At 48.9% G+C, this 15,287-nt stretch overlaps 1 protein-coding gene across 10 annotated transcripts in view; it reads left to right on the top strand.

Annotated features, from left to right (window-relative positions):
- The window catches only part of NTRK3 (neurotrophic receptor tyrosine kinase 3), a 381,018-nt gene that overhangs the window by 293,759 nt on the left and 71,972 nt on the right, over positions 1-15,287 (top strand). For 3 of the 10 annotated variants that reach the window (XM_039479826.2, XM_039479827.2, XM_010346819.3), the window contains one exon: positions 1-15,287. This exon is cut by the window's left edge and continues 17,065 nt beyond it. The gene's annotated coding sequence lies outside the window, so the exon portion shown is untranslated. 10 annotated transcript variants of the gene reach the window in all.

Below are 15,287 nucleotides of genomic sequence, written 5' to 3'. Positions count from 1 at the left end.
GCAGCCCTCAGTGGTGACAGCAAAGCCCGTGCTGTGGTTCCAACACCTCTCCTCCTCTTTTTCAAATAAACAGGGTTCTTAGTGTCTTTCCGAGGGCGAGCATGGATGGGACCAAAGATGGCCAGGCAGGAGAAATACATCCTCTCCCTCTCCTCTTCTGAGTTCCTAGGCTCTTGTCTGCCGAAGATGAAGTCCTGGGAATGGAAAGGTCTTTAGACAGCAGAGCAGATGAAGCAGAAAGAGCCCAAACATGCTGGGGCACAGATGAGCATAAAGGGGTGATATTAGGGATCAAGATCTGATGGCAACAGGGAAAGGAGGAAAAAGCTGGGTTGGGGAGGAGCATTGCAGTTGAAACCAATGAGTGCAATTAGCTTTGTGTCACTTCCTACAGCCCAAGCAAGCTGTTTGTTGGTCATCTGTTAGAGGTGGCTGCCAAGATGCCATGTGCATTCCAAGATCCCTGGGTGCTGGCCCTTCCTATCTGCCAGGCGGAGGGAGGGACAGTGGATGCCAGCTCTGGAAGCCCACTCAGACATGTGTGGCCCACCATGTGAGGCTCTCTGGCATCCTCCTGGCAGCAAGCGTAGCTGGAATCAAGGAACTAAAGCATGGGAAAGAAGGCTGAGCACCTGCTCATCTCTCTTCTTGCCCTGGGGTTGGGAAGAAGCAGTTATACGTGGATTGAAGCAGAAGTTAACTGCTAATGGCCAGGCCAAAGGGAAGCCTTGTGCTCTTACCAACACAACAGTGTCCATCCATTGCTTAGCCCATCTGGGCATGCCCTGGGCAGGACATGCTGCAGCTCAGAAAGCAGGAGCTTTTAGAGGGCAGACTGCACCCTCAGGAATTGGCCCTACCACTGCAGCCCACTTCAGACCTGACTGATTTCCTGCCTGCCTAACTTTGCCCTCTCCCACCCCAGCTCCTGCTATACCTGGTATGCCAATCTATCTGCAAACCTGCTAATGCTCCAATGCCCAGCAAAGTGGGTGCTCAAAATATTTGTTCGTATAAAAAAGTTTTTAGCTAAGGCATTACATGTTCCTTTAAAACAAATCTCTCTAGAAGGACTGTCTCCAGATTCTTTGGAAATCTACTCATATAGGTAGCTTGAGTTTTTTATGGGTCAGTGGTATATGTTCTTCTTTTCATTACAGCAGTTTGATGATAGTCTCTAAACTTAATGCCAAGTGTAGGCTATGCATCAGGGTTACAAGGAGGACTCAAACCCGGTCCCTGCTTCAGAGGGAGATGGCCATGCACAATGAAGTCATATGCCATGTTACAATAAGTACCTGTATGCCCTGAGCTTTCCAGAATTTCAGAATCCCGATCATACCTATGTCCGTCGAGATAAACGACTGCCCCATCTCATCAGGTGCAAGGCTGCTAATGATTAGAGAGTCCAGGTAGGATTTAGTCAGACTGCGAAGGATTTGAACTTCACTTCTGTTGAATGAGGACTAGGAAAAAATCAGTTGGGCCTGAGCATGAGAGATCGCTGTGACTTTATAACAGGTAAAGTTCGTGGGGTGAAGTGGTAGAAGTGAGAGTGAAATGAGGCTTGAGAAATGATTGGGGAGCCTCATTTCTTGATGAAGAATGACATGGCATGCTGCTTAGACTACCCGTCAGTGAGTCTGGTGATGAAGGCAGACAAGGGAGTAATTTCTAGGGGAGGCGGTGCCAAGGGAGTACTTTGATTAGGATGGGGGAGGCCAGGCACAGTGTCTTACACCTGAAATCCCAGCAATTTGGGAGGCTGAGGAGGGCAGATCCTTTGAGGCCAGGAGTTCAGACCAGCCTGGACAACATGGCAAATCACCATCTCTACTAAAAATACAAAAATTAGCCAGGTGTGGTGGCACACACCTGTGATCCCAGCTACTAGGGAGGCTGAGGCAGGAGAATCCCTTGAACCTGGGAGGCAGAGTTTGCTGTGAGCTGAGATGGTGCCACTGCACTCCCGCATGTGTGAGGGAGTGAAACTCTGCCTCAAATAAGAAGGATGGGGGGAAACTATTCTGTAGGTGAGAAGTCAGTGGGCAAGAGGGGTTTATAGTATTGAAGAGAGATGAGTACTAGACGGGTCCACATCCAGAAAGTAGATGCGAAAAAATGAGATAAAAGCTTGAGTGGAAGCTTTATAACCTTGGAAAAATAGAGAACCATTAATTCATCTAAGATGAGGAAAAATAAAGATGAGGTAAGTAGAACTGAAGAGCAAGGGAAATAAGAGGATTTCTTCCTATTTCCTTAGCTCCTCTGAGAGCGAGTCCATTTATACTGGGAGATTTTTGCTGTGGTCCCTTTGACAGGAGGTCCTGGATCAGTCTTGTTCAAGGAGGGAGCCCAAACAAGGTACGGATGAACAGATCCTCATTCATGAAGGAGGCAGAGCCCTGCCTGTTTCCACTATTATGAGTTGTGGCTGAACTAAATCACTCTATACGCTTAATTTTGGCTGGTGTCATAGCTTAATTTGGGGTCTGCTCCTCACTTTTTTTAGTAGGATGCAGCTGTGGAAAGGCAGCAGGCAAGCTCCTTCATGTCCAGCTTTCCACATGTCCAAGAATCCAACTTGGTGGCCATGCCGACATATGCTGGCCCCATGCAAGGAGGCCTTGGGACTGTGTCCCAGAGACTGACGGAGCATCCACGCCTGGCTCCCTCTTAGCCATTACTATGAAGAGAGTCGCAAAGCCCATGAAACTGCAGCGTATTTGAGGGCTTTGCAGTAGATTCAGTGGCCTTGTTTTGTTGGTGTCAATGCTTTAATGAGTTAATGCTGTGATCGAGCTCCAGCTTGAACATAGGGCCTCAAGTTGAGGAGCTGCTGGGATGCCCCACGAAGATGGACACCCGAGCTTCTGATTTTCCATAACTTTAAACGTTTATGTGTTTGCTGGTAGAATCTGTGTTTAGATGGCTGTTGTCTTAAGCTCGATGTGAACTCAGAGCTGTGATTGATGTCCTGTTGGGCACTGCCCTGATTTAAGAAGCAGCACGTCTGCCTTAGTTTCAGAATTCGGATCTGGCTAGGTGCAGCCGTCTCAGTTGGTGCTGCACCTCCAGCTGTCATTTGATGTTTCCAGAGAGTCACAGGAGCCTGTGGAGTAATGATAATAAAGCCCAGAAAGGCAACCGCTCATTTATTTGACGAATATGTGTTGAGCGCCACTGTCCACCAGGTGTTGGCGGAAGTGCCGGGTACAGCACTGATGGGGACACAAGACGCCAGAGCTCCGGCCCACTAGGGGACCAGATGACAAACAAACAGATGACTTCGGAAGATAATTATCCGATGGGGGCAGTGCAAGGCATGAGAATTGAAACCGTGTCCTGGGCAGAGGTGACTTCTTTCCGTTGAGTGGTTGGAGAGTGAGCATTCACCGACAAGCAGTGGCTTCTGTCATGGCTCTAAGGTGACCCTGAACTTGGAATGTTTAAGAAGAGAAGGAAGGGCACAGGGTAGAGTGGAGAGCAGGTGCATGAGGGGCTGAAGGTGTACTCAGAGGGCTGGGCAGAATCAATTTCCATAAGCAGTGATAGAGTGTACTGGGCTCTTATTCTAAACTTGGGATTGAAGCAGGAGAGGAACATCAAGATTCCTGCTTTACAGTTTTTTAAAGATGACTCGGGTTAACTGACTATGTCTCAGAGTTGGGGTGAGGGATTGAAGAGAGGGGTGGAAGAAGAATGAAAGCTCAGTTTGGGAGACCCCTGCCCAGGTGAGAGAGCCTCGTGGCTTGAGATAGGATGGTGCCATCAGGGTAGGGGGCAGAGAGTCTACTGCAGATGTGGACTGATTTGAGAATTGTTTGGGTACAGAGTTGAAAGGATTTACTGATGGGCTTGGGGGCACTGCGGAAAAGAGTCCTCAAGAAAAGCACCTGGGTTAGGGGCTTGAGCCACTGAGTGAGTGGGAGTGCTGCTTACCACACACAGATGCCCTGGGAAAAGTCAGATTCGAGGGGAAGAACAAGAGTTCTTTTCTGGCTGTGTTACATGTGAAAGACCACTAGACACCCAAATGGAGATGGCAAGACGGGGTTTGGACAACGATGATGATTTCACAAGCCAGATGATATCTGAGCATCCTTCAAATGAAATCTGTGGAGCTTCACCCTGAATACACCTTCCACCCTAAGGATGCTGAGTTGAGACAGGCTGAAGTTATCTTACTCTTCTTCTGAAATCTTCAGCGTTCTTGCTTTTATTGAAGCGGGTCAATACAGACAGTCTCAGCATCCTATATAGGCCACTGCTCTTCTGAAACTTCATCCTGTATGTGAAACATGCCATTTAATGCAGTATTTTATGCCCCTGAAATCACTCATGTGTGGAATTGTGTGTGGCACGGCTTTTGCTGTAATTTTGGTGTTACGTGGGAAGTTTATGATGAAGCAACACAAACCCCCATATAAAACATCTTAGACATTTCTATTCTAAAAGTCCTTCAGCCAGCCCCCCAACAGGCCACCCCCAAGCTTATAAGTTCCCTTTTGTTCTCTCCCAAGTTACCTGAGTTTCCTCCGCTCATCGCTTCTCAGGGAAATTGAGCCACTGCACTCTAAGGTCCAGAGCAATTTAGTTCTTTCCTTTCCCAGGCTGAGCCTACTTTTGAATTTACACAGATTAATTAATGTGCTCTGCTAAACAATGGGCCATCGACTTCAGGTCTAACTTCTAGCAGCACAAAGAACACATAGAAGCTTGAAATGATTCGGTCTTCTTTCATAGTCTCTGAGAGGCAGAGGCAGCAGTGAAAAGACTTATTTCTCACTTCTGTGAAGTCTGTTACCCCAGCTTACAGCGGTGACTGTGGTTGTATTCACAGTACACAACGTTAGTTTCCTCTGTGTTGACCTAATAATAGTACAATCACTCTATTTTCCAAGGGCTCATTTTCCCCCTCTCCGTGGACATTGCTGACTGATTTCTCTAAAGGGTCTTATTCAATCCTACACAACACTGTGCTATAGGAAATCTTTTTGCAGATGAGGAGATTGAGGCTCAGAGAGGTTACACAGCCAGGGCAGTGGAATCTTGGTTGGAGTCTAGCCCAATCTCTCTCTCTCCTATTTTTTTTTTTTTTTTGAGACAGTCTCACTCTGTTGCCCAGGCTAGAGTGCAGTGGTATGACCTCGGCTCACTGTGAACTCCACATCCCAGGTTGAACCAGTTCTCTGCCTCGGCCTCCCAAGTAGGTGGGATTACAGGCATACACCACCACTCCTGGCTAATTCTTTTTGTATTTTTAGTGGAGATGGGGTTTCACCATCTTGGCCAGGCTGGTCTTAAATTCCTGACCTCATGATCCACCCGCCTCGGCCTCCCAAAGTGCTGGGCTTGCAGGCGTGAACCACCGCTCCTGGCCTAGCCCAATCTCTTAATGATGCCACGCAACGTCCCATAGGGATGTAGTCTGTGGATGCTCCCACTGTGGGACTGTAGGCATCATCCTCATAAACTTCCTGGGGAAAATCATATGGAGACAATTGCAGTGGTGATGGTAGCCGAGACTTGGTACTCACCTAATAGGTATTTTTTCCAAGTGTTTTACACATGCTAACACATTTGTATACAAAACAATTCTATGAGGCAGCCTCTAGAATTATCATACCATTTTAGAGCCAAGGAAACTGAGGACCAGAAATGTTAGGTAACTTTCCTAAGATCTCAGAGTGAAATGATTGGTGTAGGCTGGATTTTATCCCAGAGAGTCTGGCTCCATGGGTCATGTTGCGTCGGGTTGGCTGGAGCTATGAGGGTTGGGTAAGGAGGCAGAAGACCACATGGCTCCACCCCAGGTACAGAGATGTCTTAGTCAGCCCTGAGAATTGACAAATGGCAACCACAACAAGGTGGGCTTTCCTGGACAGTTTTTCCCTAAATGATGACCCCACCCCTGCCCTATAAAACAGAGCACCTCACACCTGTAATCCCAGCACTTTGGGAGGCCGAGGCGGGCAGATCACCTGAAGTCAGGAGCTCAAGACCAGCCTGACCAACATGGCGAAACCCCATCTCTACTAAAAAATACAAAAATTAGCCGGGCGTGGTGGTGGGCTCCTGTAGCCCCAGCTACTCGGGAGGCTGAGGTGGGGAGAACTGCTTGAACCCAAGAGGCAGAGGTTGAAAGCCATTGCACTCTGGCCTGGGCAACAAAGCAAGACTCCATCTCAAAAACAATCAGAAACCCACCACTACTACCACCACCAACAAAAAACAGAGCAGCGTAGTTTGTAAGTACCTGGAGTAACTTGCAGTATGTTATTTGGGCATTTTTATTGCTATTGTGGGAAGATGAAAAAGCTAGAACACTTTCCATCTGACTGTTGCGTGGAAGTCATTTTTCCATATATTCTCACATTTATACACAAAGATATGGAGGCTCAGGGAGCGTAGGTAGTCTATTCCAACACTTCCAGATCAGATATAGGCACCTTCCAGGTACCCCAAGGGTCCTCTCCCTGTCCCACCAGGGTGCTTATTACAGTGTTTTCAGATTTCCCTGGTGATTCATCTATCCTCTTCCCTAGACCAGAGAGCTCTAGGAGGGCCAGAAGAGTCTCTTACTCCCTGCTGGAGACCCTAGCCCAGTTCCTGACACACACTTCAAATTTTAATGCACATTTGTTGAATATGAAAAGGATCGAACCAACAGGTGACCTGTCAGCAAATAAGTGGGAGAGTTCTGGTTGGTACCTTAGTTTCCATCTCTGTCAACGATGATCTCTTCTGTTGAACTGGCCCCTTTTCTGCCCAGTACCACTAAGCAGGGGGCTGGGCTGTGGCCAGTGGTTGTGCCTGTTGGCAAGTTTGGAGCAAGGGTTACTCGCAGACGTTGGTGTAGGCGGACATTTCCAGCTCTCTCCGTCCCCTTCTCAGTTAAGACCCAGGCACAGAGCTGCTCACTTGCTGCAGTCCCATTCAGCCACCCCTAGGGCTCTCTAGCCAATGTGAAAGGCACTCAGCAAGGTCACTGTGTGTGCCTGCCACCTGCTGCCCTCCAGCTTCCCTGAGCCATGCTATATCCCCAATCTCCTGACCCTCTTAGCGTGTAGCAGATAACAAACGGCCTCTGTAAGCAGAGCAGAGGCCCCATTTAAACACCTATGGCCTGGGACAATCAGAGTCCTCTATAGCCCAATCTCCGCAGACAGATTCCTGCTTTAGGCGGGCAGGTAGAGTCGATGTGTTATTATAGGAGGGAGGACCTTTGAATTTATGCTTTTCCCTGTGTCCATGGGCAGAAGGCTGCTCAAACTGAGCAGCCTTGGGTGACAGAGCAGAAATGAATCTTAGTCTTAGCATGCATTCCATGCCTGGTACTGTGCTAAGGGGTTTACAGAGAAATATTAACTCATTTGCTTCCAAGTGTCAGCAGTAGATCGCACTTCCCAAATGCAATGTCATGTCAGAGAGGTTGAGTAAGATGTCCAGTGTCACACAGCTGGTTAGTAGCAGAGCTGGGAGTGCTGCATCTTGCAGTTCACACTCCTCTTTACCGCACTCCTAGAAAATCTATGGCCAAAGAATTGTGCAAATTGTGCATGCAAAGCGAAAGGACTTGCTAAAAAAACAACAAAACTAGACACAGTGGCTGTCAGGGAACTATGGATGCACTTATAGATGATTTTGTTTATTAAACTGTTTGTTTTTAGCATCCTCTAAGTTAAAACAGTGTAGATGGCGGATCAGGTGAAAAGATGACATGGCATTTCACATACAGTAAATTAGTAACCATGGGCACTGAACAGCGAATTCCATTTCCCAAACCCTGGCCTGCTAGAAACTTTTCTTGGGGGGAAGTCTCTTCAATGAAACATTTATCTAGTGGCTTTGCTATGTTGCAGGTAACGTTTTTTTCCTATGACTGGTCTTCCATCCAAATATTTAATTCCTTCCTGATTTTATAAGTTGGATTTCCTAAACATTCTGCCTAAGGCACAAGCTGGAGTAACTGGAGATTCACATGTGTTTGCTCCAGAGTCTCACAGATAAGGGAAAGTTATAGAGGAGAATATCCATGTGTAATTGACACAAGACTCATTTGCAGGAGGCAGGTGGTATAGCTGTCTGGTCATTCAGCCTCCATACGTTTTCTACTGAAAATGGGAAAATGAGTCAATAGAGAAGAGACGTAGAGGGAAAGACCAGTTTCTAGGGTAAAGAGCTGGTGTGGGACACATCTCATCTCACATATATCCCCTAGTTGAAATTTGTAGGACCGTGCAAAGAGAGCCCAAGGGCTGGCCTCTCTGAGAGCTGGCAGGAGAGGGATGGTAGCCCAGGCCGTGGGCCCTGCCTGAACCCTGCACAGTGGGGGCTCAAGGAGCCGTTCACATCTGCCTGGAGAGCCTACAATAAAGATCTATTTCAGAGAAAAAAGCACACACACACAGAAAAGGTCTGGCAGGAATCGAGCAGCTGCAGAAAGCAGCAAAGAACAGGCCGGTCATGGAGGTCAATAACCCTCATGGAGGAGGGGCGGGTGGGAAGAGCTCGTTCCCAGGGAAAGCAGAGATAGTGGAGTAGTCTATGCCCAAGGAGGCCTCAGCATGTAGATGATGCGTAGATGTCACCATATCAAGCAGTAATCGCTTCTGGAAAAGGAGAGAGGAAAGGTCCCCGAGGCTGTTGAGGTTCCTTCGGCAGATCATGGAAGGGTGGCTCCTTTGGCAGCTTCTGAGTGTGTTTGATGTGGGCTCCTGAGGCTGATGCCCCAGAGGCCTCACCTTGATTCTTCTGGAGCCATCCAAGGCGGCCCAGGCCTATCAATCAGAGGTGGCTGTTCATTAGCTGCACAGCTCTAGTGCTATTCAGTGAAGATTTCTCCCTGTTCTGTTTTCCACTGACCAACAGTCCCAGCAACCACTCGACTGTCTGTGATCTTCCCAAGGAATAATAAGAAAAAAATAACGTTGACATCATTGAACTCGCACACTTCTCTATGTGACCCAGTTTCTGTCAGTACCAGGAAGACCATAAAGAATTACCTTCTGGTCCAAAGCACCATCTATGTAAGCATTCCCCAATGACATTAGCCAGTGCCTGACAGGCAGAAACTTGAACTTGGTGAATACAAATGGGCCTGATCCAAGACTCCCAAGCCAGTGGTGGGGTTCCGAGGTCAAATGGGGGCACTCACAATTCCACCAGTTCTTTTTCTTTCTTTCTTTTTTTTTTTTTTTTTTTTGGTTGTTGTTGTTTTCTATAGAATTCTAGGGCAGGGGGAGGTTCAGGAGACGGGCCAGAAAACTAGAAAGCCAGTGCGTCTAACATCTGGTGTGGGGGAAACTCTTGGAAGTCAGCTCAGAGGATGTGGTGGGAAAACACCTGGCAGCGTGAGTGGGCTTCGATGGGGGAGAAGCGCGGATCCGGGATGGCGGAGGCCGTGCGGAACGAATCTGCTGGCAGCGCTGAGCTCAGGCTGCCCACGTGGAGTGCCTGCGTGGCAGGGACCCGCAGGCCCTGGCCTCTGACCTTGTTTCCCATCAGATACAGGGCTGGGCAGGGTGAGGGCCAGACCGAGAGGCTTAGAGAGGGCGGTGGGGGTGGGGCAGGAAAGGCAAGGGTGCCTGGCAGAAGCCCCAGCTCCGGGAGTGGGAGTGGGCAATGGGACCATACACCTCGAGAGGGGCCCAGCGTGGACTCCCGGGACTCCTGGACAGCCTCCTCAGTCTGCGGGGGAGGGCTTCAGGGGTTTCCAAAAGAGTCTGATGGAGACGGTGTCCAAATGCAGAGGTCAGGTGGAAGGAGATGGGGCCGGGATGAGCTGGCAGCAAAGATATCTTTGTGTCACCGTGGGCTCCAGAGGAAGCCTGTGGGAGCTGGGCTGAGTTTGGGAGGGAGAGGGAGCTGTCCCTCCCCAGGTCAGGGAGAGGAGATGGGGATCCGCAGGTGAGGCTGATGCTGATCTCTGCAGCCCCTCTGCCCCTCCATCCCTCCATACAGCTGTGGAAGGCAAGAAGTCCCCATGGGGGGAACCAGAGCTGCCCAGGAGAGCTTCCCTGCTGTGCGAGGGCAAGAGGCCTTTCAAGGGAGGCACGTGGTGTATGTCCTAGGAGCTCCCGATTAAGGAGTAAGAGGAAAGACGAGTCTTTCTTTTCTTTCTTATTTTTTTGGGGGTGGGGGGAGGTTATGGAGTCTCACTCACTTGCCCAGCCTGGGTGATGTAATCTGCGCTCACTGTATAACCTCTGCCTCCCAAGTTCAGGCGATTCTCCCACCTCAGCCTCCTAAGTAACTGGGATTACAGGTGCTTGTGCAACCACATCTGGCTAATTTTTGTATTTTTAGTAGGGACTGGGTTTCACCATGTTGGCCAGGCTGGTCTCAAACTCCTGACCTCAGGTGATCTGCCCACCTCAGCCTCCCAAAGTCCTGGGATTACAGGCGTGAGCCACCTCGCTTAGCCATCTTCCTTGAAGAAAGACCCTTAAGGTTAAGAACCCCACATAGGATATTAGTTTCTACGTTTCAGTGGACTCTGGGCCTGCCTTCCATTCCCTTCAGAAGCACTTTCTCTCTGGTGTCTGAGCCTCCGGCTTTAAGCAAGAGTAAAGTTCGACTTTTCCACAGAAAGGCCTCCCAGGTCTCTGTGGGAGGCCTCACTGGGTGACCTGTTCATTTCCTGGGGTCCTTTGTGCATTAACTAAAATCTCCTCCATGGTTAAGTTCATTGCTGGGGGAAAGAATGAGGGTAAACAGACCTCTTCAGGCCAGCAGGCTTTTCTTCTGGAACCTGGTTAATGTCGGATGTCTAAGGGCTGGGCCTGTATCCACAAATGAACTGGAATTTGATGCCCCAGTATAACTAAATGCTGTCACATAAAAATTGAACGCTGGACTTTGCCAGCACCATTTGCTCTCTTTAGTTAGCAAGGTGGTTTTGAGCTGGTTTTCTCTGAGCTGCCCCAGAGTTGAGCTTATGTAGGGGGCAAAAAAATAAGCAGAGGTGGTCCCAGGCCACCTATATTTGTGTAAGGAATAGACATTCTGGGGAAAGAAAGAAAGAAGATCAGGAAAAGACCTTATGGAGAACACAGGATTATTTTGCATGTTAGGGATTGGGAAGTGGGGACGGGTACCCCAGATGGAGGAAAGCTAGGACACAGATGCACAGGCGTGAGCTCACGTGGTTGCTCAGAGGACAGTGGATGGCCAGCCTGTCCATCTGTTGGATCTATTTAACGCATTTGTGAGGACGAAGCCTGGGGAGTTGGGCCAGGTTATCAGAATTCTCCAATATCAAACTAAAAGCCCTGAAGACACGGATACTCCAGGTTAAGGTCTGCTGAGCCCCTACTCTGCACCTCCCAACTGGTTTAAACACTTAATCTCTTATTTCATTTAAAGCTATCACAACTGCATGCAGTAAGCCCTTTAATAATAACAATAATCATCACGGAGGATCCTTGCAGGTTTGAGCAGAGAGCAGGTAAGAGGAAGAAATTGGCATATTCCTTCCTGAACCTTTATGGCTGGTATTTCCTTCAGCATGCTCCACATGTATGACTGTACACAAGTTCGTTGAATCCTCATGGCAAGTCAATGAGGTGGATATTTTCTTAACTTCACTCATGCAAACGGTATTTGAGACTGGTTTGATAAATTGCCAAATGCCACCTCTGAGGATGTGTCCTTGAATATGAATTTGTACCCGGTTCTGTCTCGTTCCAAAGCCATGTTCTAAATTGACTCCCTTGCTCTGATGCTGGTATTTGCTCCCAAGCGTCTTGTCCTGTCCTTTCTTCTCTTCTTTGTGTCTATTGTATTTTAAGGTGTGCCACTGCCTCTCTTATACAGATCAAATAATGCCCTCTCTCCTCCTCCTGTCAGAAGCAGCTCACTTTTCTCTGGGACCCACAGTTCTGGGCGGTTGTCAAGGCCAATGACGTGTCTTGAGAATGAGTGACTGGGATCTTCTGGCCTCCCCTTCTGTGGTTCCCCTGTGGTCCTCACAGGTGTTTCTCTTCCTGACCTCAAGACTTTCTGCACAGAGCTGCATCTCATGGCACCAGAACTCTGGTGCTGGAAGGGACAGCTTTGAACACATTATGCTCTGTGTGTTCTGGTGAGAAGATGACATCACAGGGAGACTTGGGGGACAGAGTCAGATGCCAAGGTTCAGAGGCCAAGGCAGCATTCTTGGGTAGGAGCTGGAGAGGAAGGGCCTCTGGGGAGGTCGAGAGGTGGGATGTGACCCTCATGTGAAGACTTTGAAGAGGGTTTGTCACTATCAGGCCAGAAGTGGTGGAGGAAGTGGGGAGCCCAGCAAGTTGTTGGAGGGACAGATTCTCAGTCGGAGCCTGAGATTCATCTTTCAGCACCTAACGTCTCATTTCCAGCTCTCCTTGGGGAGTTCTTTTGCTCTTTATTCTTGGCTCAAGCAGTCACTGCTTAATGAGAGCCAGAGGTACTCTTGCCATGGGAAAGGCCGACAGGACATGGAGACCACGAAGTGGGTATGGAAGGGCAGGTGTGCTGTGGTTAGGGAGGCTGATGTCGGGAGCCTGGGTGTCGGTCGGTGTCTGAGCTCATGGCGGCGGAGCTCAGTGGGGTGGCACTGGGGAGCAGAGACACCTCTGAACTTCAGCCTCAGTCTCTGAACTTCTTTAGTCAAGTCACGTGAGCTGGAAATTGCCCCAGAACAGAGAGTCCTGTGCTGCTCCTCTCTCTTACCGCTTCCAGCAACAGCAGGGTGTCTTATTTATGTACTCATCTTGGTGGGAACACAGTGTCTCTGTGTCCTAGACCGCTACCTCTAGCCTAAGGGTGCACACGTGCCCCAGAGTGGGACCTGCTTTTTGCTGAGCTTCTTCGGAGCTGACCCGGGAGGCATTGTTTAGAAGTCTGGGGCACCGGAGACTGAGGGTTAGATTGTGGGTCTCAGTACCCTCCTGTTTGAGTACGATCTTGGTTCCTCAGGCCATTCTCGGAGCCAGGACGTAAATAAGTCTGTTCTTGGGAACTTTTTGGGTCTTTGCCCATTCTCACTCATCTTTCCTTTCTTTTTGCCACTCCCCTAGATTTCCTTCTTCCTCCTGCTTTGCAACGTTTTCCCTGCTAAAGTCTCTAGCAGCGCTTCCGAAGGAGTTTTAACTTATTCTCCCATTCATCAAATAGTGAGTGAGCACCTACTTGGTCTCAGACTCTGCGTTGGGCCCAACTTATGAACTCAAGCAACACATGCCTTTTGACTTTTGGCCTTTTGATTTGAGCAACTGCCAGCACCCTTCAAAGCTTCCTTGAAAAGATGTCAAACTGTGAAAAGAATGTGTGAGGGAAGCCTTAATCCCGAGAAGGCCTTGGGAAGAAGCATGGGCTGGCCAGCAGAAAGATCCAGGTTCCCATTCTTAGGTGAAAATTGCTGAGCTTAACCTGGCCCCAGGGCAGCAACAGAAACAAACAGTGCTGGTGGCCGTTCAACCTGGAGTCCACTCCCAAGTCACTGCTACACCATCTGATCAATACTTTTTATTTTTTGTTTCTTTATTTTTGAAACGGAGGCTTATTCTCTCACCCTGGTTGGAGTGCAGTGCTGTGATCTCGGCTCACCACAGTCTCCGCCTCTTGGGTTCAAGCGATTCTCTGCCTCAGCCTCCCAAGTAGCTGGGATTACAAGCACGTGCCATTGTGCCCAGCTAACTTTTGTATTTTTAGCAGAGATGGGGTTTCACCGTGTTTTCCAGGCTGGTCTTGAACTCCTGACCTCAAGTGATCCACCGCCTGCCTCCCAACCTGTTGGGATTACAGGCGTAAACCACTGTACCTGGCCTTGATGAATAATTTTTAAATTGTAGATCTCTAAAACAATTCTGCTGAATTCTTCTCTTGGAGCTCTAGTCTTCAAAATGTCTTCTCTTAGAAAGGTCCTTTACAGGAACCCAGAGATCCCCTTTTGTCTCCTAGTCTCTAAATCATCCAGGGACGGCTCTGCGGGAGTGGTGGTTTGAATAGTTTAGCCATGCTAGGCTCCTCTGTCCAGGTGGAGAACTGACTGGGTTGGCTGGAGACCCCTACAGAGGGTCTATAGCTGGCCAGGGGATGCGCTTGCCTGGCTATGCTCTTATGCAATACCTCAGCTAGGAGGCCACGAGAAAGTGTGAGAGCAGGTCTGAGAGGGCTGTCAGGAATTTCTGTCGTGAGCTCAGGCAGGGCCCTGCCCTCGTGGTGGTCTCCCTCCCCCTCATTGATTCAGAGCTGGCCCTCTCCCTCCCTCCTGCCACTTCAAACATGCACAGTTGGAACTCCAGGAATGTTATTCTTTTCCATTTAAAGATATTCCATTTCATGTGTAATTAAATGTGTGGTATTGAATTAATGTTTTCTTCTGAGCCTTTTTGGCAGCCAGAGACCCTAGGGTCTGGTTAGTGCAGAGAAAACACACGCTTCTCACAGATCCTCCCTTCCTCTCCCTGTTTCCTCTTGCCCACTCTCCTGCCAAGAATCTCCCTCTCCCCTCCTGCATGCAGTCACCCTCAGGACTCACCTTGTAATGGGGGAGCCCTGAGGTCCTGGAAACTCCCTGTTTCTGGGTGGGGCAGCAAGATCTTGGATTTCTGCATTCTGGGGCTGGCTTTATCTTCAAATGTCATGCTGGTTGCTCACATTGAGCTTAGGTGGTGACAATCAAGGATAGCAAGAATAGGTTCCAGGATAAAGTGGCGCATTCTCTCTTTATGGATGTTACTGGTTTCTACCAAGTACTGATGCCAGTTCAGAAAGCAGAGCCTTGAAGTAGGGGTTGTGAGGGTGACGGGGGCTGTCATGATTGAAGGATGTCAAGGTGGTGCAGTCTGCTCAGCCCAGCCTTTAGAGTCCCACAGGATACCTCAAACAGTTAGGGGATCTTGGGCAAATTACTTAATCACCTTCAGCTTCAGTGCCCTCATCTGTAGCACGGGGACAACACCACATTGTGTTTAAGAGAGTTGTAGGGTTGGGCACGGTGGTTCACACCTATAGTCCTAGCACTTTGGGAGGCAGAGGCGGGTGACTCACCTGAGGTCAGGAGTTCGCGACCAGCCTGGCCAACGTTGGGAAATGCTGTCTCTACTAAAAATAATTTTTTTAAAAAAGCCAGGTGAAGTGGCACGTGCCTGAAATCCCAGCTACTCAGGAGGCTGAGGCAGGAGAATTGTTTGAACCCGGGAGGTGGGGATTGCAGTGAGCCGAGATTGCACCATTGTGCTCCATCCTGAGTGACAGAACAAGACTCCATCTAGGAGTAAAAAAAAAAAAAAAAAAAAAAAAAAAAAAAAAAAAAAAGA

Source organism: Saimiri boliviensis, chromosome 5, assembly GCF_048565385.1.
Source record: "Saimiri boliviensis isolate mSaiBol1 chromosome 5, mSaiBol1.pri, whole genome shotgun sequence".
In the NCBI taxonomy this organism is placed as follows: Eukaryota; Metazoa; Chordata; class Mammalia; order Primates; family Cebidae; genus Saimiri; species Saimiri boliviensis.
Note: the sequence above shows the minus strand (reverse complement) of the source record. Positions and strands in the feature narration are given on the sequence as shown.